Below are 24477 nucleotides of genomic sequence, written 5' to 3'. Positions count from 1 at the left end.
TGTACCTTATTGGATTTAGGGCAAAAATTGTCCTTAAGTGTTGGAGTTGATCACATTGGATTCGTGAAATAATACTCTATCCAATGACATATGAACTTGACACGTTTGAATTCATGTCATATTTTTAATCTAATTTAGTTTAAACATAACATTTGAATTTTTTTGGATAGTTTCAAAGTGGATGAATAAAAAATCAATAACATAAAATATACACAACGAAAAAGTTTCAAAAAATACCACTATCTTTGTTTACTAGTCCTCTTCAAAAGGGTACTCTTCTCTTTTCAATTTATTTAAAGATTTGAAATTTTTTTTATGTGAACACCTATGTCTCCAAAATGCAATTGAAATATTACTTCGACAACTTCAAAAAATAATAAAAATATTTTTTAATATGAAAAACTTAGTTCTCTCTATGTAGATCATGCTCATATATATATTTTCTAAAAAGTACACTTTTTAGACTAAGTTATGCTACATGAACACATGCATATCTCTTAAGTTTTGTGAAAATTTGCAAGGACATATATTGCATTTAATGGAAAATTGAGATATTATACGACACTAATTTTTTTTGCAAAAAGTATCATTAGGATAAAAAATAATTCTTCACATATTGTACTTCTACTTTGAATCAAAATTCATAATTATTATATGAATTTTGAGGCGTGCAATTCGATAAAAGAGGAAAAACTTGAAATTTCATCACCACATTTGGCCCAAAAGTGTAACCCATCTTCATGCTTTCACCCTTCACCGAGTATAAGTTTGCAGCTTCACAATATCTCTTTACTGTGAAGGACATAACCACATAACAACTGATATTGTTAGCATTATATTTTGAGGGAGGGTTTTCTTCCCATTGGTTTTTCCTTCTTTACCTCACCTTTTCTCATAGTTTTTCTTACGTAGTTGTTTTGTATGTGAGTACCTAACATAGATAAATTGTTGTGATTCATTTATTATGCGTATCCTAGTTGTGCTTTGGGGGGAAGTTTTAGTGTACATGCACATTTTCCTACATTTTCCACTATACAAGAGGACCAATATTTATAGTATGTTTATTTATAACTTATTTATTATTAATAGGTGCCCTACTTATAACATGTCTATTTTTCGCAGGTGTTTCCATGCAGGATGACATGTGGCTGTGACAAGGCAGTGACATGACACTAAGATGGGATCATAATGCACTAGCATGGAACTATCCATTGACCTTATCTATTATCCTTACCCATTTCCTTATCCATTATTGATATCCATTAAACTTATCCTTATATGTATCCTCCTCCTAGACAAGTGCACAATTATCCTTAAGTAGCCTTCCTATTCTTATAATTCACCTTATCCACTTATCCTTCTATTTTTTGATACACATTATACATTACACTTTATTCCTATTTCTGGAGACACATTATATTTATGGAGTTTAGAATTATATGCACAATTTTCCCTCACATGCATGATATGTAGTACCATGGGTTGCCAAAACACCATGGGCTCATAAGCCACCATTGGTAAATTATTATTTTCACCTTTGAGGAGGGGTTAGACCCTACTTTCTAGGTGTTAAAACACACTTCACTTGGCATGTTATGCTTACTTGAGTTCTCACTCGATTTTTGGCTACTTAACATTATTATGTCTACAACTCCATTTTTTACTAGCTAACTCTATTCTTAGGCTAGTTAACTAAAACCAAGGGCGATTTTACTTTTTCTTACATGTGCATGAACTAAGTGACCATGCTTAGAGTGAATTCTTACTCTCTCCTCTTAAGAGCCTCTTACTACAAACCTTACTTCTTAGGCTTAGGAAGCACAATTGAATCCTCAAGCCATCACATATGACCTTTGCAGGATATTATTTGTATCTAACTAGGGTATGGGCATATGACTAGGTTAGTGTGAACCAAGAATGGTTCTCCATGTATAACCAAGTTTAGGGGAGGGAAATAAAGGTTGTATACCCTTAATGAAGCTTCTGAGGCTCAAGCACGATGAACAACACTACAACCTATGAAGCTTCTCAAGTTATAGTGTTAAACGCATCTTCGAACTACCATATTCCCTTGTATGGTATCAAGATTAAATCACAACACATGTCGCAAATAAAAATGTATCTTGAGCCCACATTAGGAATGGTTGTAAATTCCATAATTAGAGTTCTTTAGCATATAGATGGGATATGGGTGCCATGAGTAACTTTTGTGCATAGAAATTGGTATTAAGGATAAACATACTCATGAAGGAAACAAGGAGCTTAATCCCTAACCAAACCTTCATAAGCTCAAGTGCCATGGTTATGGGAGGAAATAACTTGGTACTTAGGCCATAAATGTCTTTTCTTAAGACCAATCAAAATGACCAACTTTTCAAACCAAAACAAAAACCCTCTCTAAGGGGTCTTTCGCATCATAGTTGGTGTTGGACACCTAATCCGCTAAGGGTTGTTGTGGAATGTAAATGATCAAAGGGAGCCCAACAAACAACGTAGTATATGGAAACTAAGGGTCATCACAATGTATTATAAATGTGTATCACTTGTAAATAAAAGAAACTCACGATTACCTATCTTATCTATTGTCTTCTCCATGTGTGTTTAACATGGTATCAGAGTAAGCGTACTCCTTCCCTACCCATATTTGAGCCAATTGTTTTGTGGCATTTCTGCATGTTAATTCTACCATTTCTGCTCCCTATTAGAAGTTTTTCCTCTACTCACCAAACCTACTTACAGAAACTCTGCCGTCTGTGTTTAATTCCCTGAAATTTTGATCTTGAGATCTGCGTTGAAGCAGCTGTGTATTCTCTATGCATTGAGAGGGACGATTCTTTTACTAAATGATGGTCGTTTCTCTTGATATATGGGATGTATACATTGAATTATGTAGGGTGCTGTGAATTTGGTTGACAACATTGAAAACTTAAACGTTGCATTCATTCTAGTCATCTGTGTTGAGTTCTTTACGCTGGTGTTTGAAGCGTTACTCAAAATAGAGCGTTAAAATAGTGTGTTGAACTTCTTACGAACACAAGATTTCAAACTTGAGTTCTATTGGTTGACAATTGCATTCAAAGTGGAGGGTGTACTACAAGTTGAATACTCTTTTATGTCTAAATTTGTTTGTTCATATTTGAGACTGATTGGGAAGGCAGGTTGTTGTTAGCAATACAACGAGTTAGGCTCGTGTTGCTTGATATCGATATCGTGTAAATAACAAGTCTTACTTTGGAGTGCGGATCGAAATCTTCAGTGGTTCACATTTTTCGGAATTTCGTAACGTTCCAATGTATAGTCAAAGCCCTTATCTACAATATATTCCATTAATGGTGTATTGTCTAGTGCACAACTCCTGCAAGTAATGTATGTTCATTACGTTGCTACTCGAATGCCTAACCCTGCCAAAAAAAAATGAATGGAATGTAATAATATGCTACGGACTGTGTGTAGATGGAATCTATAACCTCAAAATCAATATCGACATCTCCTCATGGTTTTTCAAATCAATAGATGAATTAGGATCTGTTGCACTTTGTACATTCCACTGGTGAACACATTATTCATCTTGAGGAATGGCTCGTACGGTGAAGCAAGAGTTTGGTGGGGGAGTCAAAACACTTCACTGTGATTTTGTTTTATTAGCTCACTGTTATACATTTCTTTCAACAAGTTGAAGCAGTGCAGTGAATTCAAAACCGTGATTATTCATGCAGTTCAACATTTGAATAGTTGGACAACATATGGTGTTGACTCGAGGTTCAATAAAATAATGATTTGGCAGCCCTTGAATTAAGAGAGATTAGTGTAGTTGCAGGACGAGGTCTCACAAAAAAAAATAACATAGAGAAACAATCATGTCGCCGTCAGGTTTGAGTTTGAACGTCGAAGTGTGAATACTTTATGCATCGAATCACTATCTTGTTGAAGATTGTTGAATAGTGCATTGAAATAGTGTGAGTTGCGGTGCATTAAAAAACTGTGTTTATTATGAATATGGTGCATTTGATGTGGATACGTTTAGTGTGTACACTGGCTACTCTGAGTTTATTTAAGTCCATCCCAAAATCCTATCTCCCAACACCTTGCTTCGATTCCTCCGAAATTTGTTGTTTTTTCTTCACTATGGTTCATTGAATCAACTATACCGTGGAATGTGTATGCGCACTGGTGTTAGTTAGTTGTGTATGGTTAATGCCTCAGGTGAATTAGTTCTCTTTGATTCTTTGCGTTAACTTGAAAAAGGCCAAATTTGATGATATATTAGAGCTATTGAACACCCTATACTTTTCAATGTTGATGGTAAGGTAAACATCAACAAAGACACTCTCTCTGACTTTTAGACTTGCCTTTATAATGCAAAGGGAAAAATTGTTTTTTTGCAACTAGAATCTCAGTTCCAACGAGATGAGCTTCAACAGATTTTTCTTTCTAAATTGTTTCCTGCTTAAAACAATCATTTTTTCAAGGTTAAAAAAAACACCCATCAACAACCAACAAGTGATGAAATTAGTAAGGTTGAGGTTGATTCACATTTAGTGCCTAGTGCAAGAGCAGGTTTGCATGCAAAATCACAAATTCAGTTTGCACTTCCCAAGCCAATCATCAGACCTTGGGAAGAGCTTGTCAACAACAAGCACAAAACATGTCTTGGATATGATAAGGAGGCATCCTTTCATATTCCAGATTACTCAAATCCCATCAAATTTCAGAGTGTCATATTTCTTCATGACAACTCACCTTCACCTGTTCCAGATTCTACTCCACATTCGCAACTAAAGGTTGTCGAATGCCAACATTGTGACAAAGTTGGCCATGTGAAAGATCATTGTTTTGATCTTCACCCGTGAAAGCATTTTTGTTAGCACACTCATTCTTCAAACATATGCTTAAAAAAAAACAACCTGCAAGAACAAAGATTCACCTTGGATGGATCACTTCTTGGCAATGGGCTTCAACAACCAAGAATATATTTCAGTCATGTGTCATAATTTCTTCTAGAGTATTGGAAAGTATTGTAGTTGAGTTATATTTGTCTTCTCACCTTTTATCTAACAAGGGGGAAGTGATGGTCATCTACAAGTTTCAAAGATAAATCAAGCGAGTTTGAGCCACAACCTGAACCTGCTTCCTGAGCCTATAGCAGGTGAGAACCATACCCATATTCAGAGTTGTAGCTAGAGAAATAAATGCCCTTAAGATGCTTTTGGTTTGTGGCATTCCTTAAATCACCACAGGTTACAGACCTCCCTTTTTCCAGGTTGAAGGTCTCCCTCTCAAACGCATCAAGGAGCACTTCCTCTAGTAGAAGACTTCAACGTCTTTCCATATTTGGAAGAGTTCCGAGAATTGCGCTAAGCGTTCCTTAAACCAAAACAGGTTGTAGACCTCCCTTTTCCAGGTTGAAGGTCTCCCTCTTCAAAGCATTAGGAGCACTTCCTCTAGTAGAAGACCTAAACTTCAGCTTATTACGATCATCCATTGATGGATTTTTGTATTAGAGCTCTTGTCTTGGACTCATATACACCCCTTTGGATTAAGGGGAGTAACGTTGGACACCTAATATGCTAAGGGTTGGTGTGGAATGTAAAAAGTCAAAGGGAGTCCAAGGGACCACTTGGTATATGGAAACCAAGGGGCATCAAAATATATTATAAATGTGTATCATTTGTAAATAAAAGAAACTCATGATTATCTATCATATCTGTTATCTTCTCCATGTGTGTTTAACATTTAGATATGGATGCCACTAAACATTTTGCAAGATGGGTGGTGGGCCTTGAACATAATTATGGAAAAAAAAACTAAGTTCCTTGGGATATTATAAAATTATACTTGGATCGAGAACCTTGAATAAATATTTGAACCAACATATGAGTCCTTTATATAGGTTATTTGTAGGCCTCCAAGTAGGTTGTGAATCCCATGAGTGGGTCTTATGCATTTTAAATTAGTTTTGATGCATAAACATGGTAAATTGGTGAACAATTTCCTTAAGTCTTAATTGAACCTTCACAAGCTCAAGCACAATGAACAACACCTAGAAACCATGAGCTAAGCTATCACCAGTGGGTGTTTGAATTAGGAGGTAGATGTGGGTGCCATTGACATGTTTTTTGGACCTTGAATGGGTCTTAGGGCCTTAACCATGGTTGTAGTAAGGAAATAATATCCCTTGTGGTTCTTGATGTCCACCATATGTACTTGACTTTTGTCTTAAATTTGATTATGAATCTCTGATACTAACTTGTAGTGTGAATGTTATAAACATAATAAATGCTTGTTAATTTGTTACTGATATACATGTCTTATCATAAATATATGTTCATTAGTGAAAAGGAACCCTTCCTAGGTATTCATAGTAGTAGGGTCCCCCATTATAACATTCATCATTCTATCAATATTTATATATCATACGATTACAAATAAATTATGTCTTCAAATGAAAACAAGGATTATTTGTTACATTGGTATTAGATCCAATTCGTGGTATTTTCATTGTTATCCATTGTACAATTTGTGCCAATTCACTGTACAATATGTAGCAGTCCATTGTACAATCTGTACCAATTCACTGTACAATATGTAGCAGGTACAACTATATTTTTTTTTTTATCAAGTTGTATTTTGTACTTATCAACTATCATTTGCTATCATATGGTATTGTTGTGCATAATAAATCAACCATCAAATTTTGTACAGTTGTACAATCAACTGCCTATTGCCTGCCATGATGTACAATCACCAGCCTATACATTCATCATACCATATTGGCTTCTGTCACTACTATCACTGTCCCTTTTCATCATTTTGTAGTCATTTAATCCATGACATACATCATTATACCACCATTCCCATAATCAAATCCATATAAGTCATTATACATTCAATTTATTAATTAAACATCAATCGATCAATACAAACATTGTACTGATCCATACATTTGTAATGCAAATTTGTACCCACCATACATACTAGTCTCAATTGTGTAGTACATCAAACATAATGTCAATCTTATGTTGTTCTCATATTAATTCTGTACAATTGCACTTATCTCACAACCCATACAATTTCATACCACCTCCCTTACCTCACCCTCCATCCACATTTCAATTTGTACATTTTTTGTTTTTCCTTTCTCAAGTGACTTTTATATAAATCCTCTTAATTAATATATTAATTTATTAAGAAAAATAAATTTAAACTTGTTTTTGAGAAAACTGTTATATATATATATATATATATATATATATATATATATATATATATATAGGGTTTGCAAAGAAAAGATGGTTAGCACTGAAAAATTACATTTTGAAGTCAACTAATATAGAGATGAGGTTAATAACGTAAGATATTGTTTTGACGATGTTGAAAAGGACTAAAGAGAGTTGGGGGACAAATAAAAAGAGTTAACAAAAAAAAATCAGAATTGACAATTTGAAAGAGGATTCTAAGAATCGATGGAAAATTGCATTAAGAATGAGAAATGAATAAAAGGATGAAATGACAAGGATACTTAACTTCCGGGGAAAAATAATTGGCCAACTAATTGAGAGGGTAGACACATCAATTACATAACCCTCAACCTACTAGAAACCAATATCAAGTCCATAACCAGAAAATGCAAGGAAGCAAGAACATCAAGAAGCACCTGAAGTAATTTTTTCAAGTAGTAATTATCGCACAAGAGTCCCAAATATAGATTATCAATGAACTAAAACAAAATTGCCAAAATATGATGGTAAATACGATAGGGAAATATTCATTTGGGTCAATAAAATGGATGAAACTTTTTTAATCAAAACCCCCATTTGGATGAAAGAGAAAAAATAATGATGGCATCGAATAACTTAAAAAAGGAAGCTTATGATTAGTTTCTATGGTGGAGCAAAAAATGTGGCACTCGTTCTTTTCGTTGGCAAAGTTTCATAGTTTCCCTATTAAAAAGGTTCCATGACAAGGAAGATGATGACCTGTACAATAAATTTGTTCATCTTAAACATAAGGGAAACATGAATGACTACATGCACCAATGGGAAGTTATGGCCATAAGACAAAATGGATTCAAAGATGAACAATTATTGAGAATGTACATATGTTAATTGAAGGATTACATGTAGTGAAATTAATTGAGCAAAGAACAAGTTTAACAAGCTCACCAGGGAAGATGAAAACTCACAAGAAGATTCAAATAAGAAGGAAATAAAAAAATGTAGATATCGTGGAGACAAATAGTTGCGAGGACATAAATGCAACAATAAGAAAATATATACTTATGAAGCATAAAAGGACTCAAACACATCTAGCAATGAATCATAGAGAAGGAAAATGAAGAAAAACAATTGTCATAAGTATGGAAAAAATTGGACACAGAGATATAAATGTGAATGCATCTCCTTACACTACTATAAAATTATGGATGTAAGGACAGTAGAAGTACAAAATCCATATGATGGAATGATAGTAGCATAGAACACAAATTCAGACTAGGATGATACACCACAAAAAGCATCACTAAGCTAATAAAAATGAAGAAAAAAAACTTCAAGGAAAGGTAATTAATCCAAAAGACCAATTACAAAATGAATTCCACCACTTCTCAAAAATGAAAAGATCCAGTCTTTGTGAAAAAAGAAAACAACCCTACAGTTTTGCCAACAACCGTGATGGGGAAACCACAACCTAAGACCCCAAAGCTTAAAGGAGTCATAAAAGACATAAATGTTAGAATATTGGCATAGATTCTAGTGGTGCTCACAATTGTATAGAAATTTTTGTTTCTAAACAACTAAACCTTTTTATGTACCCTACCAAAGACCTCATCGCAATGGTTGTTAATGGAAAAAAGTCAAAATAGCAAAATATCATAAGATTCCAATTCAGATACAAAAACTAGAACTACGGACAAAACTTTACACTCTATTGTTTGACGAGATGCATATAGTTTTAGATTCAAAATGGTTGATGCAATTGGGAATTTATACTACAAACATTGAAGAACAATTCATGGAGTTTAATTAGCAAGGGAAACATTTCAAATTATATGGTGTTGAAGCTTTTACTCTCAAGAATATGCAAACAACACAAGAACCTCACCAACACTCAAAGAGAAAATGAAGTCAAACTCATAAAAACAGAGAAACTTTAATTCACCACGAAGATGTGCCCAACTAGAGAAAATATATTTTCTTATGGTTTAAGGACAAAAGGTTCCTTGATAGAAAGAAAATGTTATAAACATAATAAATGTTTGTTAGTTAATGACATGTGTTTTTTAGAAAAATGTTCATTAGTGAAAAGACACCCTACTTAGGTATTTATAAAGTAAGTCCTCATTATAATATTCATCATTCTATCAATTATTTATCTATAAATACATTTATAAAAATACAATATATTATTATTTCAAATACTAAAAATTACTTGTTATAATCAATATATCCCAAAAAAAAAATACATCATTATACATTCATTGTTAGCAATAATAAAAAAAATAATAATAAAAAATATAATAAGAATGAAGCTCAAATGAAATAAATAAAAACTATAGTATACAAATAATAAAAAATAATAAAAATATCTATATATCCAAATAAATGGAATGAAAATTATGCAACTTTTCATTAATGATATTTAAAAAATAAAATTACAAGTAAAAAATAAATTATATCTATGCAAAAAGAGAAACTATAGCATAAATCACACGCCACCACTAGAAGTGATTAATTCCTATCGATATTTATTAAATAAAAATAGCTTTAATGAATATTTTATTTCGAAATTAAAATACTTAAACTTTATAATATTATTATAAAATTATAAGTCTATAGATAAAATAATAACTCATATACATTTTTATCATTAATATTATGTTATTGATGAGAACATTATTTTAAATAATTATAACCTTTAGGCATGAGAACGTTGTGAGATTAAACCATTTAAACTTTAATTCTGGAAAATCTTTATTACATAATAATAATAATAAATTTATTTGTTATTTTAATTAATTAATTAATTTATTAAATCAGAGTTTTTTATAAATAATCATTTTAATTATGATTAACTATAATCTAATTTCGTTTTGTGACAAAGATTGTGTCAATATGAAAATCAATCATGTTCAACCATATTTATTTTAGGGTTTATAATTTTTATTTTAGAGTTTATATACCTTAGGTTTATAATATTTATCTTTTAAATTTAATATTATTTCCTTGAGTTTTTAGTATTTATCCCTTATGTTTATAATATTTAAATTAAATTTTATATAATTATATTAATAAAATATAAATATTAATTATATATTTATTCACAAATATCAACCAAATTTATTAATCATACATATCCTTACCCAACAAAATATTAAACTCTAAAATTATATATATTTTTAATATATTTAAAATTATTTTTGAAAAACGTAATTGGAAATAAATTCAATAAGCTTGAGTATGCCCTAAAACTGCTTCTGTTTGGCTAAGAGCTCGTCTTCCTCGCACGTAAGGAAACAGGTTAACAAGACCCAGAGGCATCTGGCAAGAGTGAAAGCCTGCTCGGACCACTAGCGGGTTATTACAGGTGGCGTGGTTTTCCTTGATAACAGACCGACATTCGCTGCAGAGATGGTTGTGCTCCCTTACGGACCACTAGCGGGTTATTACAGGTGGCGTGGTTTTCCTTGATAATAGACCGACATTCGCTGATAGTAACCAGAGATGGTTGTCCTCACTGTTAGTTTGACACCTGAGTTTGATAAGTTTTGCCACCTTCGAAAAAAATAAAAAAATAAATAATAATAATAATAACAATAATAATAATAATAATAAATTCAATAAGCTTATCGAACATAACGCAATCTGTATGTCAACCTTAGGCATAAACTCTATAATGTCCACGCTGTTCACTAGCAAGGTTAGAGGTGGCGGTGTTGGCATTTCAAGATTTATGCCATGAGTTTGAACGGTGTGCATTACTCTCATCACTTCTCGAGTAGCTTCTCATCACGTGCCAGTGGACGAAAGGCGGGTTTCGCCTAACCGGTTGGTTAATGGTTAATTCGCTATAATAGTGCATTGTTAAATTAGTAGTTGTTGATTTTTATATATAACTACGAGCAAAATAATGGAAACAAACTTAGCTGGCTGTTTTTTTAGTAAATGGATATGGTATTTTGGGATTGATTTTAATAATCAGTTTAATGGGGACGACCGTAAAAAGAGGAGGTTTTTAAGATCGTAGAATTTATTGTATGTTTTTGAAAACAAATGTAGAGAGATAGAATTATGGGCTTGGAAAATGATTAAAGCGTTTTTGGGTTTCTAATTAGTCTAATAATATTTTATGGGTATGAATTGTGGGCTAACAACAGGTTATTTCAAAATGGAAACAAATTGAGAAATAATATTGAGTTAAACAACTTTGTGGCAACTCCATCTAAACAATTGCTACATGTGTCTCATCGAAAGAAACAAAACATGGATGAGACAAAACAATAAATGGATGTGAAAATGGAATATCTACTTCAATGTCTGTCTCACAAATAACAAATAAAGAATGTGTATTTTTTGCACTTCTTGGCAGTGGAATTGAAAAAACATTTCATTATGAAATATGATGTTTTTCTAGGGCAGTGGAATAAAAAAAAACATTCATTTTGGAATGTGACGCTTTTAGGCATCAGAGATAGCAATAACAATATGTTAACAACAATTTCTAAACAATCTATTCAGCAAAAAACATAATGAGAAAAATGAACCGCCTTATCATCAATTTGAATAAAAAAAATAAACAAATTGCAAAAACTCAAAACGTGGACACGGGTGGTCCCATAAACAATTTTAATTCTCGAAAATGTTAAAATTTCCCATAAAATAAGTCTCTAAGACATTAAAATTTGTTTCATTCATTCATTATACCATACCACTTTGTTAGAGATTAATAAAACATTGTTCGGTGAGTACTAGGAATTTATTCAAGCACACTAAAGACTGCAGGATGTGGTCGACTGGGCAACATCTGGTCATTGGCGCTGATACTATGCAGGTATTTGTTGTGCATCCATGATTACTTGGCGGCTCTAGGAACTCTAGCAGATTCTTGAATATGCAGAACACTTTGTCAAACTGTTTCCAGAAATCCATTCTTTTCCCGTGGATCCCTTCTAAGAAATCGTATGATTTCTAAGTATAGCAATCTCGATAAGGTATAAGTATCCAAATTTTATTGTGTTTTTTAAAGAAAAAATACACTATTTTTTATATATAAAATATAGAGTACATATACATAGATTTTAGTCAAGAGAGTACATATACATAGATCTTAGTGTTTTCTGATCTTCCTGATTCTTGCATAAGAACAAAACTTTTAACACTATCACTTGCAATAGCATGTTGGAACTAAAAGCCAAACAAAATCTTATCACTTACATTTTGTCAATTAGATCTTTCAAAATAAATTAAAGCAGTGACAGTCATGAACAATCCTAAAAAAAGCATATTAACTTTCGAATATTCAAAATCTAAGTTCAGAAGAATTAGGAAATATGAAAACGTGGACCCTGTCTGGTATATATGAGGCTTAGTAGATGATCCCAGGTGTTCTAGTCACACATCTTTTGGAAAGTATATCTGCGATATGGTTTTTCTCCGGGAAAATGTGTGCATATGAGATATGTTGAAAGGTGTGTCTTATGGCACAAATGAGTTTCATCTAGTATGACATCATTGGAGGTTGAAAACAATTGAGCCATTTGATCTCATCAATGCAATCTTTTGAATCCCCAAATACCTGAATATTTTTGATGTTGAGCAATTAAACCCAATATCAAAAACCCCAAAATGAACAATTAAACCCAATATCAAAAACCCCAAAATGTAATAACTTTTACTTGATTATTAATACCTTCAGCTTCCTACCAAAAATGAAAATAATATCAAAACTCCACATCCACAATGAAAGCCAAATTTTTTTCCTATACTATATAATTAATCATTCTAAAAATAATATAACATATGAAATCTATTTTGTTTTGTTTATAAAACAATTCGGCATACTTATTCATAAATCCATTTTATTTTGTTTATAAAACTTTGCGGTATACTTATCCTTAAAATCCTTGCCAAGTCAAATACATCTTTTAAGTGGGTGGAGCGCACTAAATAAATAAACAATGACCTTTATGTGAACGATCCTCCCATCCTGGTGCATTTCTCTATATTTGGTATGAAACAATAAAATTTTGGTTTGAATTGATCTTCCCATCTTGGTGCATGTCTCTATATTTGGTCTGAAACAATAAAATCGCTTGGAATATATAAAATCGCTTGGAATATATATATGTGTGTGTGGGGATTCAACATTTTAAAAATTTATATCTTTAATATTGGGCAAGGTTTTCTGAAGCAAGATTTCAAGTTTGTATGGTACGATTTGCTTTGCATTTAATGGAAACTTCTTTGGCAAGGGTTTTTTAAGGCAGGATTTCAAGTTTGTGCAGTAGGATTAAGTTAAGTTATTTGAGAAACATTTTTTACCTAGAAAATTATTGATAAAAAAATTAAAAATAAATAAGTGTAATATATTGTGTTAGAAAATAATTGATAATTAAATTAAAGTAAAATTTAATAACATAAAAATGTTTTTTATTAAAATATATCATAATTTCAATAATTGAAACTATGTGAGGAAATTGAAATTGAATTTGAATTATGATGAATTTTAAGCTTCTATTTTTAGATGGAGTAATATAGTGATTAATTATATAATTTTTATGTTTTCAATTTTTGTTATTTGAATTATTGAGTTTAATTTTTTTGTATTTATATTAAGGCAGAGTGAAATAGTTTTATTTATGATTTCAAACCTTTAATAAATTTCATAGTATTTGTTTAAATATTTCAAAACTAATTCAAAGTAAAAAAAAAATTAACCAAAATAAAAGTAATGGGGTGAATGTGATCATACAACTTAGTTATAAGTGCATGATTTAAGCACCACAACCTTGTTGAAGGGGATTCAAATTGCTAATAATCTATTGGTACATGATAACATGGTTTTATGAAAAAGGGTTAGCAACAATTAAATAATTAAATTATCCAAAACAAATATTATGATTAATAAAATATATTAATGGGAAAAAGTGAAAAAACATTGTTATTAGGAAAAAAATTATTATTAAAAAAATAAAACAATTAATAGAAATAAAGCAAGGAATGATTATATGTTAATAATTATTTATTGTTAAAAATAAGTATGATAATGAATGGAAAGAAAATATTAATTGTGAAAAAAATATTTCACATAATTAATTGTTTTTCATAGTCAATATGTTTTACATAACCAATTGTATTTATAGTCATTGTTTTATTGAGAAAAAATCTCAAATATTTCCAATTTATGAGGACACTTGCTATTGGAGGTGTGTTTTTTTTTGTCAAAATGATTTTAAACCACACAAAATTAGACATCCATCAATAAAAAAAAATTAAATTCAAATTTTAAAAATTAATTTTTTTTTTCAATTTCTAAAAAATAAATTTAGTATTTAATTTTACAAAAATTTTGAAAATAGTTTTTAAGAATTTTACAAATTAATTAATTTTGACGCAAACTGATGTCTTCAACAAGGATAACTAACAATAATTTAATTTTAATATTTTGATTAATTTAAATATAAAATTGATATATGAAACTCTTTTGTTTATTTGATAAAGACTTTGGTTTGTGTAACCATTTGACAATTAATTTATAAAGGTGTACATCTTTTTCCTCATTAATTTAATTATTAATTAAATATTATAATATTTGAATTCATTTACATGAAAGTTATTATAGTAACATAAGTTGCATTTTATATATGAAATCACTTTATGAGAACTTAATTTTTGTTAGATAAATGTTGTTAGTGTAACTTTATTTAATTAATTGCAATCTATAAATGTTGTTGGTATATTTTTATTTAATTATGGATAAGTGTCTCTATTTTAGAATATATATTTTAGAATTTTGATTTAATTATCAATAATTATTAGGTGGATGTAGGGATTTAACTTCCATGCAAATACATATCAATAGTTCAGATTTATCTCTAAAGTAGTTATGGTTTTTTATCATTTTAATTAAATTGATTAATTGAAAAAATGTCATATGAACATGTGTTATATAGAGTGAGTTATGTTTTTTTTGGCATGTTGTATTGATAAACCATGGTATTGGTCGTTGTTATTGTAACAAAGCCTATTAATCTCCATGGTAAAGTTAAGACAAATCTTTATAATAAGAATCCATAATGTTTTAAATGTATATATGTTTAACTTATATTAATTTGTTTAATAATAATAAAGTTATAATTGAATTAGTTTTTATGGTTTTCTAATTTGAGCAAGAGGAAATGTGTCACCGAGTAAGTGTTTTGATACTTATTATGTATTGATGCTTATTTGCATTTACTAGTTATTTATTTATATGGTTATGCTAGTATAACAATAAACAAATAATTTCAAGAGAAACAAAGGTATCTCACATGTCCATGTTTATTTTGAAATAGGCTTCTAGATTTTTAATTTAATTATCAATAATTATCAGGTGTATAATATAGATTTAACTTTCATAGAATATTTTAAAATATTATTAGTAATATTCACAAATCAATTTGAGATTTATCTATAATTATTTCTCTTTTAAATAAATTGATTAATTAAAAAAAATTATATGAATAAATGTCATATGAAATTAGTCATAAAACATATATAATATTGATAAGCCATAATATTGTAACAAATCCTATTTATAAAAGAAAAATGAATCTCCATATTTAAAAATTATAGTATATGCTTTTTACTTAATTTATATATTAATTATTTTATAGTTAATAATAATAATAATTTAAAATAAAACTATAAATTTATTATTTTTTATAATTTTATATTTAATTTTGATAATAAATTACACTTGTTAATTCGAAATGTGTTGGTCAAAAAATTCTCTTATATAATTCTATCAAAAGACTTTACTTAATTTATTATGAATCACAAAAATTGAAATAAAAAAATAAAAAAAATATTAAAATATATATGTAATGATCCTCTTCAATTTATTTATAATTCGAGGTTTATATAAAAATCGTATTGTGGGCAGGTAAAATATATTTTTAATGATTAAAATACCTTTTTAATGATTAAAATGAGCAGTAAAAATCTTATTGTGGGCAGGTAAAATAAAGATGTCAATCGAGTTACAAGGCGGCTGTGCCCAATCACATTTTCAATTTATTTATAATTCGAGGTTTATATTTTTAATCATTAAGATGAGTAAAATCGTATTGTGGGCAGGTAAAATATATTTTTAACGATTAAAAATACATTTTTAAGGATTAAAATGAGCAGTAAAAATTGTATTGTGGGCAGGTAAAATAAAGATGTCAATCGAGTTACAAGGCGGCTGTGCCCAATCACATTTTCCATGAACCGTGTGCTAAATTTGAAGGCCTCATTTGCTGGGCAACACCAGGGCCTGCCGACCACAGTGGGAGTCGAACCCACGACCTTTTGATCCGAAGTCAAACGCGCTAATCCACTGCGCTATGCGGTCTGCATATTTCTGATAACCTTATGAAAACTTCTAACCGACATTATGAAAATCTTATTTCATGATCTTCCGCGAGAAAATATAAAAGGAAATTGCAACGCAGCGACTTTCAACTGTATTTTATCCCTTGTGCCTGCAATCAACTCACCAACGAAGAGTAATTTCACAGGCTTTTTTTTCAGAAAGAAAAAGCTGAAAAGTAATTTCGCATGTCTTATTATTGTAGATAAAATTTTATTATTGTAGATAAGATTAAAGTCAGAAAATTTATCATAATTTAGTTATCAAATTAGTAGTAGAGACAGTTATTATTGGGTTTTTTGTGAATGTAAGTTGATTCATCACTATTATTCAAGAAAAATCATATTATTTGGAATTAATTTTCAGTGATCTGTAAAGACAAATTTTCACTTCTAAATTTTTTAGCATTAATCTATTTAATTACATTTCACATTCGGAAAAACCAACTCTTCACCCAACAAAAACAATTTTAATTCGTATAATAATTTATCATATCATTAAACTAAAATTTTTAGAATATTAATGTTTTATGCTTAATCAAATCACTAAATTGAATCGCCTTGCTTTACCGTTTCTTTGGAAGCAACTGTAACCCTGAAGGAGAGATGATTCCAGGGAAGGTGGGGGGCCAGTAACAGAACAGGTCAACCCCATCGTGAGAAATTGTAAACCCCAGGGAGCGAAAGGAGGATTTATCATGAGGATTTAGTCAATCAGCAGAGGCTTCCAAAACTGGAGCGGGGAGCTGAGTCAACTTTAAATGAAATTGGACCAGAGATTCAACTTCAAAATTTAAACATCAATAGTATATTTTGAGAAGAATTTTCGGCGAAAATCACATAGAAATATTTTTGTCGATGCGTTTCGAACCAACCAGTGTGGTTCATCGTCTTGTTTAAGAAGAATCTTCGGGGAAAATCACATAGAAATATTTTTGCCGACACGTTTCGAACCAACCAGTGTGGTTCATCGTCCTGTTTGAGAAGAATCATCGGGGAAAATCACATAGAAATATTTTTGCCGACACGTTTCGAACCAAGCAGTGTGGTTCATCGTCAGGGCATCCTCAGGACGATGAACCACACTGGTTGGTTCGAAACGCGGCAAAATATTTTTATGTGATTTTCCCTAAGATTCTTCTCAAAATTGATATCGATCACATATTTCTATGTGATTTTCCCTGAAGATTCTCTCAAAATTAATATGGATCACAAAAGCCTAAATTCTCTAATCAATAGTATATTTTCATTCACTGTTTTGAAAGAGATCAATTATAAGTGCATAGCTAAAGTATTTTCTGGTTAGGTAAATAATTATTAACAATGTATATGCAATTTCAACTTAGATGTGTGAATATGATTACAAAGAACTGCTTTGCACAAAATAATGAGATTATTGGTTATATAACTTTTTGCATTGCTGTTGTTCACTTCATAAAAAATTGTATGCAATCTCAACTCAGATGCGTGAATATGATTATAAAGCACTGTTTTGCACAAAATAATGAGATTATTGGTTTTTTAACTTTCTTAAAAAATTGTATGCAATCTCAATTCAAATGCGTGAATATGATTATAAAGAACTGTTTTGCACAAAATAATGAGATGATTGGTATTTTAACTTTCTATATTGTTGTTCACTTTCTAATAAAATGGTTCTAAGGTGTAGAAATTTATAAATTGGCAAATTGGAATATGAATTTTTTATGAATTTAATTTTTGAGTCTAAGAATTTCTGGAAACAATTATGCTAAAGTTATCATAAGCTCTAGAAAGGTGGCCATTTTGATGAGTATTACTAGATGCATAGAGTCCAATAGTCCTTGTTGAATATGAGTGACTTTTTGTAGTTCATATTTTTATGTATTTGTATGTTTACTAAGAATGTTCCTTTGCATTCCTATCTTGAATTCCATATGTTTCCTACCTCACTTTTTATGTCTAATCTATTCTCTAAAAATGTTATATATCTAATGTTCCATGATCTATGACTTCCAAATCGAGTTTTTCCTTCAAATTTTCAATCTCAAAACCTTAAATGCACTCTCATTATTGAGATCGTTATAGAACTAATGACCATATAGTATGCAACAAGTGGCTATTAAGCTTGCATTTTCTATTACCCCAAAAATGACCATACAATCACTTCACAATGAAGCAAATGATGAAAAACATTGCAATTAGAAAAAGGACAATGGGACAAAGCTTTACAAAGCTACACGTTAAATAGGAGACAAAATATCATAATATTGCATCCTCTCTCTCTCTCTCTTGTCCTAGACAAAATATTGGGTATCCCTAGAAAGGCACTCAAGATTTTCTCTGTTAAAAATGTGGATTGAGATTGTGATGCCATGAAAGTCACGATGAAATTACAAAAGTATTGATCAAGAAAAGGAGATGGTTACAATATTATTTCCCTCTCTATGTGTTGATTGATTGAGCCTAAGAAAGTTGAAGTAATGCAAAAGGAGGTGAAAAGTTATTTATCAGCTCCTCCTCATTCAAGGATTGCTAGACAAGAATGGGGATGTGCATTTTGATTATAATGAACCAAAGTATGATAACAAGGAGGAACCTTACCAATTTATTTCTTTAGATACATCAATATTACTGTTGTCTTATCACCAAAGGAGAATCATAAAATCGTAATTGCATCAATGCAGGTTTTTGAACGCAAATTGATAAAGGACCAAAATGGGAAGTTGAGAATATATTTGAGACAAGAGGATCCATAGATGAAATACTCACAACTTCAACTAAATATAATAGTACATCGTTGAATTGGGAGCCAGGTACATTATACAACCTTTTTGAAACTCTGACAGCCACAAAGAGGGTGATCATCATCAACACTAGGTAGAGGTAGATAAGGTTATAGATCAAATAACTATAAAAGGAGAAGATACCTTAGCAAAAAATATTAGTTATAAGGTTTTTATTTCATATTGAAGAACTCCCACATTCAAAACAATATCGCATAAAAACCCCTAGTTGTTCACTTATATCTTGACCAACAGGATGTTCTCTTGAGAAAGGGCACAATTTTGAGGCACTTCAGAGTTGTAAGATCTGTTCAACTTAGAATTAGAAATCTCAATGAACCAAAATAAATTAATTCACTGACACACACACACACACACGTGTGCGCTTAGTATTTGTAATATTTGGTGAAGTTAGGGCTAACCTATAGCAATTTTCATACTAAATAGTAGGGGCCTAAAATATAATTTGAAATAAAAAATAAATAAATTATTGGAGCCAAGATATAAAGATCATAGCCAATCTTTATTAAAAAATGTGTTTGTGATGGATTTCAAAATGATGAGTTCCCACTTTTGGAGGAGGGTCGAGAGGCTTGTTTTCACAACTTCCTGAAATTATCACCCTTAAACCACTTTGAAAGGGTTGTTGTCACAATATAATGGTGTACGAATGGCAACCTATGCATTATTGATGGAGGAAACCCATCATTTGGGGAAGGATGGATTCTTTTAGCATTTATCTTCTCATCTTAGTAGCTTTCATACCTAGGACTTATTTGAAATATGAGCATTTTGTACTAGCATGCCCACGTATGGAGGAAGACACCTGTGACAATGATTTTTGCTACCCTTCTTGTAAATGTCACAATGAATTGTAATTCATGTAAATAATGAAGAAATGTAAAATATTATTATGTTGGAGGAAGACACCTGTGACAATCATTTTTGCTACCCTTCTTGAAAATGTCACAATGAATTATAATTCATGTAAATAATGAAGAAATGTAAAATATTACTACGTTGGAGGAGTGGACGCAAATTCAGAGACTGAGGAGGAGGAGTTTCTTGTGTTGAGTATAAACTGAAGCCATTGCAATATTTGTTTTACCGCCTATTCCTCTGATAAATTTATGACCCTACTAGTGTAAGAATTAAAGGGTGTATGGGTTGCCTGAGTAAAGGACATGACCATATTGTCCTTGTCTCACGAGACATGTTAAGGAAGTCAACACGTAGGATAAGGGACATGAAGAAAGGGAGAAGAGTGGGGAAGGTGGGTTTATGTTGTAGTTGTTATAACAAAACCCAAAATTTGTAGCCTATATATCTAAATTTTTGTTCCCCCTGTTCTTTTCAAGGTCTTAACGAGTACCCATGTGGCTTGAACTAGTAAAAAATATTTATAACCTAGCTATCATCGAGACTACAAGTGCATAAGTGCTTATATGTCCAATATGCTTAAGGCTGCTTGTCTTGCTTCATCCTCAACATTAGGTTTTATGGTGTTTTGCATTCATTCATCTTGCAAAGGATCTTTCGATTTTTCCGCTTTATTTATGTTTATGTGTGATCCAAATTTATGCAGAAACAAAATGAAATACATACTTAAAAAAACACACAAAGATACAATGAAAACTAGACTTTAATTCATTAATAACAAATACTCAAAATGTTTACATGCAGAATGGAAATAAACTAGCTCAAGCAATAGTAGCTTATCTCTGAGAAGAGATGTGACGGCTACATGCCTTCTGAACTATGTTACAGTGAGGATCAAAGGCATTTTTATTAATGAGAAATAATGAAAAACCCTAAACATCCAAAAACCTAACCCTAGTAGATGAAGCACCAAAATATTATGGGCCCTGTTGGGGTTAGTTGGTACATCAACTTCCTGGGGTCATAACTTTGGCGTATGATCTCTGTTTGACGCGTACAATACCTTGTTAGAAATATATATTTGAGGATAACAACTTTCGACTATAGACCCATACTGCAAGCAATTTATTTGTCCGTTTTCCAAAAAAAACATTGTTTAGGGCATCAAAACGGCTCTGGAAGTTTAGGATTCGAAAAATTGTGAAAAATAGTAAATTGCGTTACAATTAAGGAAATTGAAAGAAACAGTGTTGGGGTCCAAGTGGAATAGACAAGTGGCCACCAATATCCACCTAGATCAACGTACATTATATGAAGTATCTTTCTAATAAGATTTTGAAACTATTATTATGCATTCTTTTTGTATGCCCAAGGTTTGGACAAGTTTGCAACAAGATCATAGGGCTTATTACCATTAGAAACTACTCTTAAAGGATTCTTTCATATTAACTTTGAAATGCAAGGAAAGTGAAATTTCCAAGAATCAGATTGTATGAAGACTCCAAGATAACCACAAAAGGAAGAAAAGGAAAAGCATACCCAAGCACTAGTTGAGGCTCCAATTGTTCCACCAAAGCCAAATCAGATAGTATAGTCTTCACCTGGTAAAATTACTGACATTTTTTATGGGATGACTTTGGATGAACTTGCAAAGGAAAAACAATGAAAGCTTGAAGGTTGGTACTAGGTAGGAGAAAGGAGTTTGGAGCTTGGAGCTTGAAGAAGGTGATTTTGTGTCCCTCCAGCTCGCTACATTAACTAACTATTAGGACTTGATTTGAAAGGAAATTGCAATGTTCATGCTTAATATGGAATATTGTCTAAGGCATGGAGCTTTCTTGGAAGAAACACTAAGATTTTTACTCTAAAGGAGGTTGAATATATTGCACATGTTTCCTTCCTTTCATTTCATGATATAGAAGGTTTCATTGTCAAGGAGAGAAAATATGAAGATGGAAATATAGAAACTAACAATAAATTTTTGTGCATTCCTCAATGGAAATGATGATAAAATAGCTTTAATTCATCAAGATTTTGTTTCCCTTTAGTGGGAGAAGTAAGACTTTTTGAAGAAGTTCGCTAAGAGAGTTGGGTAGACAACTTTTGTCACCTGATTTCCAAGGCATATTGCCATATTATTTTATTCAATATGATTGTAGAACTCTCATTGAGAATGTCCTGAAATATACAAATACGGTAGTGAAATATGGGCTAGATCCCATAAAAGTGCTAGATGGGATTAATGAAAATAGAAATCCATATCGACGACTTTTGACACTTACATGATTTTCTCAAGCCATGGCACAACTTGTGTTGAAAACTTTGGGAAAATTTTAAATATGCTTCATTGGACAATGAAAATCCATGAAAAAAGTTTTGATGACATTGTACGGGATTGCATTTCAGAGTACTCATATTATGTTTTTGTCATGGAGCTCATCAAATAAAACTCCATAAGTGGAAGAGGAATTGGGAATTCCAATTCAAAATCCTCTTTCATTGATCCGTAAAATGTCGTGGATATCTAAGTGGATAGTTTGTCTCAAGATATTTGATGATATAATACTAAAAATTTGAAATTCTACACTATTATAGTTTTATTAGATTTCTGAATCTGTAAATTTACTATTAATAGTGCATGCATGTGAATGAAAATTATGCAGAAAATAGAGAACACCAAAATAAAAGCTCACACAAACATAACACACAAGATTTTTTCTGGGAAACCCTTTTGGGAGAAAAACCCAGACGAAAGTTGAGGTTGCTCCACGCTCTTTCTCTTTCTAGAAATATGGATGTGAGTACAAAGAGGTATGGCTTGTGTCCTGTGGGTTGCTACATTGTTCAAATCCTCTCTGTGTGTTCTACCTCCTATCCCTCTTAGTTATTGTTATCACTCAATAATTTTCCTCGCCTGTAGAGAAAAATATCCCAAGGTAACTATTTCAAACCAATATTTTGAGTTAAAGGCTAGCCCCTTTAACCCGGAGAGGGTTCTCTCCTTTAAAAATCAACCACCCAATGTCACCATAGTAGTTGATTGTGTCCTTATTATAGCGGATAAATTGTGAGTTCAGTAGGGTTTTGAAAACAAAGGTAGGGCAAAGAAGAAAAGATCATTTGGGCATGGAGTCTAGACAAATTTAAACTTAACAAATAACCACAAGAAACTGATTTGGATGAATAAAAAACTTACAAAGGAAAGATAGCCATCGTTTTACTAGACATTCAAACTGTCATGGTGTATTGTAATAAAAGTTTTACAAACCATTATATTGAAGCATTAAAGATGAATTTCAAAGTAACCTTAGATGGAATCACATTAAAATATCCGAATACCATGTTTAGAGCATCATTGATGAATGATAAATCATATACATCTTATTTAGATATGAGTAAAACACATTTAATATGAACAACTGAAATGAAAATCACTGAAGGACACTGACTACAAAACAACGACACATGAATCTTTGGGAAAACTATCCAGGGACTTCTATCTTGGATGAGATCTACTAAACTTGGAACAAATCACAAAAACATATAAGGAGTCTCTTTTCTTCTCCAAAACCCGAACCCTTTGTCTATTTTCCAAAACTTCTTTATAGCCAAACTATTTACAACAGACTTCAGAAATTAAAGGAAGTTTTAATTGTAATCTAATTATGGAAAATAGAACCTGTTTTTATGCTATTTAGATATACATTTTACAAAAATAAAGCTCGGTTCGATGTTTCTTCATAATAGATATTAAAAAGCTAATAGCCAAAAGGAACAAACACTGAAAAAACTACTGAAAGAAAGTGTTGGAACAAATTAATGGAAATATTTTGTTTTGGGCTGTGAAAATCTACTGAAAATCACCATTTCCTTAGACTCTGAAATTGATCTTTAACCTCAACAAAAACACCTCTTTATCCCTCAGATATATTTTCAAACCAATTCTATAACCGCTTCTTAAAATTGTTCCAAGACTAGGCATTGAAAAAATCAATAACACTGTATATCAGAGCACAACTAGGACAAGGGCTGACAAAATAATTGTCAGTGTTTTCTGTAAAATTTAACAAAACGAATGCGGACAAAATAATTGGAACTTGTTGTAGTTAAACATACTTTATTTTCTATGTTTCCCTTAGTAACAGGTCCTTCTCCTTTGTTGCAACAAGCTCCTTTTCCTTACTTTTCCTTGGTTTGGGCTTGGGGCCCTCATCTTTTTCAACTTT

The 24477-nt window shown here is 31.2% G+C and overlaps 1 non-coding gene across 1 annotated transcript; it reads right to left on the bottom strand.

Annotated features, from left to right (window-relative positions):
* Positions 1 to 16516: 16516 nt before the first annotated feature.
* On the bottom strand, positions 16517 to 16590 carry TRNAR-UCG (transfer RNA arginine (anticodon UCG)). Its single transcript has one exon. It is a non-coding gene; the product is annotated as a tRNA-Arg (tRNA).
* Between the last annotated feature and the right edge of the window lie 7887 nt (positions 16591 to 24477).

The sequence above is a fragment of the Pinus tabuliformis genome, chromosome 3_2 (assembly GCF_031772625.1).
Source record: "Pinus tabuliformis cultivar Carrire ecotype Pingquan chromosome 3_2, CPIR1, whole genome shotgun sequence".
Lineage (NCBI taxonomy): Eukaryota > Viridiplantae > Streptophyta > Pinopsida > Pinales > Pinaceae > Pinus > Pinus tabuliformis.
This window is presented reverse-complemented; position numbering and strand designations above follow the sequence as displayed.